Raw genomic sequence first — 4,469 nt, 5'->3', positions numbered from 1 at the left:
TGAACTGAGAAGAAAGGAATAAAAGCTGTCATGTGGAAGAGTCTGTCTCCCATGGTTTTGTGTGGCTTGTGTAGATATTAAGAGGTCAATGATGCTACAATTAACTTGCTTCCTATACCTGGTAGGGCACAGTATCTGGCCAGGGCAAGGGGAGGTGCCCACAGTTTGCAGAACAGAGAGAAGAACCACCATTTCCATGGACTCTATTGGTTAAGGTTTGTAGTTGCAAATAACAGACTCTACTCCAGGCAGTTTAGTTTTGAAAATGCATTTATAGAAATATAAGCCACAGTGTGTGAAGCTACAGAAAGGAAACTTGGAACATCATTGTAGGGTCAAGGGCCTTCTTTATCCCAAATTCTTCTCTCATTATGGATGCTGAGAACTGGATCCCAGAAATTACACCTTGGCCATGCATGAGAAGAGCAGTGATGGTGGGGAGGGGGATGACAGTGAGGATGCCATGAGGATGGGAGTTAAAACAAAAATCCTGGCATCAAACCAAAGGGCTATAGTTACTTTGGTCATGAGGAATGTGCTCCTACATTCCTTCTCCCCCTTTCTCAAATAATTATGAACTCTCTCCTTCATGACAAGAATTGAGCTTAGGGGTCTCGTGGTGTTGAGAGCCAACTGGATGAGGCAGAGTTAAGACATGAAGACAAAGGAGGAAAGGAGATAAGCAAGTACAGCTGAGACATGTAGGGGGAGAAAAAAACTGGAAGGAGATTGAACTGCTTTAGAAGCAGACGCAGCATAGCCCTGCAGGAGTCCTTCTCAGACTTCAGGGTTTCGGGGACCACTCCTCTCATGTCCTCTGCAAAATGAAAGGAACTTGTTGAGTGACATCATTGTAGTCCCACAGGTGGACACCAGTCAACTAGACAGATCCTAAACTTTCCAAATAATATGGAACCATAGTCCTCATGACCCGAATGGCCTAAAAGAAGAAAGTGAATTTTCCAAGCCTAGGTGGGGCACTCAGGAGCACTGCAGACCTGCCCTGGAGGGTGGCTGAATCAGTGTTCCCAGCTGAGAAAGGGAAGCATGTGATCAGGCTGAGATGATCACAAAGAGGCCTCTAGGGTTGACCTTCTGCCATTCTCTCCCTGGAGAACTCGCTCAGTGTGGGTTTCACGGGACACTGCAGCCTCTCCTCCTGGCAGCAGCGAGGAGGAGGACACTGTGCAGGGTGAATGGTGTGTGGGCCCCTGAGCCCCACCTCTTTCCCCAGCCCTTCCCCTCCTCCTGTGCCCTGCCCCCTGTCTTACCACAGGGAACCTGGCCCTGGAGAGCAGGTCTTCACGCATTCCTCTTTTGTTAGGAAGTTGTTTCTGTTTCCTCCGCAACCGCCATAACTAAACTGCTCACAGAGGCCGGTTTCAGCGTTGTGGAAGTATCTCATTATCATGGCCTTGCAGTCACCCTTTGATTGAGGCTCCATGCAGAAAGCAGGCTTAGAAGCTTCTGGAAGGAGAGGGGCAATGGCTCAGTTATGAGGGTGGTCATCACAGCTCCATTCAAGGATAGCAACTAGAACTACGGGTTTGTTTGCAATAGAGAATATTAGGGTTGTGGAGGATGGTCAAATTGAAAAGCCCATTTGAAACCTCCTTTTTCAGACAGAATTATGAATGTTGTGTGGCATGATGCGATATACAAATGTATCATGTACAAATGTATATCTCCTCGTGAGTTATTGTAAGCAAAATTCATATAATGCCTATGATTAGCCTTAAAACTTCTATAGGATTCCCTGGTGGTCCAGAAGTTAAGAATTCTCCTTCCAAGAAAGGAATTCTGGGTTCAAATCCTTGTCAGGGAACTAAACTCCCAAATGCTGTAGGCACTGAGTCAGCAGGCCATAATTACTGAGCCTCGGACCCACAGCGAATCACCAGTCCACCCAAATCAATGCGTAAATGCTAAAAAAAAAAACCCACAGCATTATAACAGCAAAAAGAGGTCACAGGTAAAAACTATTCCTTATATGTCAATAATTATTGGGTATAGATAACTGAGTTTTATAAGACTATTAATGTTCTCTGCACTGATCTGTATGGTAAAAACATGTCACTACTCATAAAAATTGTGAAGGAATCATGCTATAAAGGAAAAGGGCATTTAAAAAAAGCATACCACTGTACACTTTGTTTACCTCATGGGATTCTATAAACTGAGTAATGATACTACTGATATTGTGGTTATAAGAGGAAATACATATAATTGTCTTTTCGTCTTTTCCCTGACACCATTCCTAAAAATCTTGGTATTTCTCATGTGATGAAAACAATAAAAGTGCCTGTTGGTATGTGAAGTCAGTGAGTTTGTTAATACCCTCATAAGCCATATGGGCTCTGATTGCACAGGAAAGGACTGCCTATAGGAGGGTGGGAAATTTCATTTCTACCCTCTTCCAAGGTGTTTTATCCACCAACCCACACATTCCCTCAACCTCAGGGAGGGTAATGGAACCATCTATTGAACAATCTCCAGTGGCTAATGATTTAATACATCATGACTAGGTAATGTTCTCATACCAGACACCCTCTTCCAACAACACAAGAGAAGACTCTACACATGGACATCACCAGATTGTCAATACCAAAATCACATTGATTATATTCTTCACAACCGAAGATGGAGAAGCTCTATACAGTCAGCAAAAACAAGACTGAGAGCTGACTGGGGCTAAGATCATGAACTCCTTATTGCAAAATTAAGACTTGAATAGAAGAAAGTAGGAAAAACCACAAGACCATTCAGGTATGATATAACTCAAATCCTTAACAATTATACAGTGAAAGTGACAGATTCAAGGAATTCGATCTGATAGAGTGCCTGAAGAACTATGGATGGAGGTTTGTGACATTGTACAGGAGGCAGTGATCAAGACCATCCACAAGAAAAAGAAATTTTAAAAAGGCAAAATGGTTGTCTGAGGAGGCCTTACAAATATCTGAGAAAAGAAGAGAACTGAAAGTCAAAGAAGAAAAGGAAAGATAGAACCATATGAATGCAGAGTTCCAAAGAATAGCAAGGAGAGATAAGAAAGCCTTCCTGTGTTCAATGCAAAGAAACAGAGGAAAACAACACAATGGGAAAGACTAGAGATCTCATTGAGAACATTAAAGATACCAAGGGAATATTTCATGCAAAGATAGGCACAATAAAGAACAGAAATGGTATGCACCTAACAGAAGCAAAAAATATTAAGAAGAGGTAGAAAGAATACACAGAAGAACTAAACAAAAAAAGATCTTCAAGACCCAGATAATAATGATTGGGTGATCAGTGGACTAGAGCCAGACATCCTGGAATGCAAAGTCAAGTGAGCCTTAGGAAGCATCACTATGAACAAAGCTAGTGGAGGTGATGGTATTTCAGTTGATGTATTTCAAATCCTAAAAGACGATGCTGTGAAAGTGCTGCACTCAATATGCCAGTAAATTAGGAAAACTCAGCAGTGGCCACAGGGCTGCAAAAGGTCAGTTTTCATTCCAATCCCAAAGAAAGGCAATGCCAAAGAATGTTCAAACTACCACACAATTGCACTCATCTCACACAAGAGCAAAGTAATGCTCAAAATCTAAGACAGGCTTCAACAGTACAAGAACAGAGAACTTCCAGCTGTTCAAGCTGGATTTAGTAAAGGCAGAGGAAGCAGAGATCAAATTGCCAACATCCAATGGGTCATTAAAAAAGCAAGAGAGTTACAGAGAAACATCTACTTCTGCTTTATTGACTACAACAAAGCCTTTGACTGTGTGGATCACAACAAACTGTGGAAAATTCTTCAAGAGATGGGAATACCAGACCACCTGACCTGCCTCCTGAGAAATCTGTACACAGGTCAGGAAGCAACAGCTAGAACTGGATATGGAAAAGCAGACTGGTTCCAAATGGGGAAAGGAGTATGTCAAGGCCATATATTGTCACCCCGTTTATTTAACTTATATGCCAAGTACATCATGCAAAATGCTGGCCTGGAGGAAGCACAAGCTGGAATCAAGATGCCAGAAGAAATATCAGTAACCTAAGATAGGCAGATGACACCACCCTTATGCCAGAAAGCAAAGAGGAACTAAAGAGCCTTTTAATCAAAGTAAAAGAGGAGAGTGAAAAAGTTGGCTTAAAGCTCAGCATTCAGAAAACTAAGATCATGGCATCCAGTCTGATCACTTCATGGCAAATAGATACAGAAACAATGGAAACAGTGGCAAACTTTATTTTCTTGATGTCCAAAATCACTGCTGATGGCGACTGCAGCCATGAAATTAAAAGACGCTTGCTCCTTGGGAAAAAAAGCTATGACCAACCTAGACAGCATATTAAAAAGCAGGTCTGCCAATAAACGTCTGTCTAGTCAAACCTATGGTTTTTCCCGTAGTGATGTATGGATGTGAGAGTTGGACTAAAAAGAAAGCTGAACACCAAAGAATGGACGCTTTTGAACCATGGTGTTGGAG

At 42.2% G+C, this 4,469-nt stretch overlaps 1 long non-coding RNA gene across 1 annotated transcript; it reads right to left on the bottom strand.

The window, feature by feature from the left end:
- Positions 1 to 252: 252 nt before the first annotated feature.
- LOC110149075 (uncharacterized) lies at positions 253 to 1,461 on the bottom strand. Its single transcript, XR_011489647.1, has 2 exons — positions 1,272 to 1,461; positions 253 to 817 (listed from the first exon to the last, which is right to left on the bottom strand). It is a non-coding gene; the product is annotated as an uncharacterized lncRNA (long non-coding RNA).
- Positions 1,462 to 4,469: the final 3,008 nt, after the last annotated feature.

This window comes from Odocoileus virginianus, chromosome 9, assembly GCF_023699985.2.
Source record: "Odocoileus virginianus isolate 20LAN1187 ecotype Illinois chromosome 9, Ovbor_1.2, whole genome shotgun sequence".
Classification (NCBI taxonomy): domain Eukaryota; kingdom Metazoa; phylum Chordata; class Mammalia; order Artiodactyla; family Cervidae; genus Odocoileus; species Odocoileus virginianus.
This window is presented reverse-complemented; position numbering and strand designations above follow the sequence as displayed.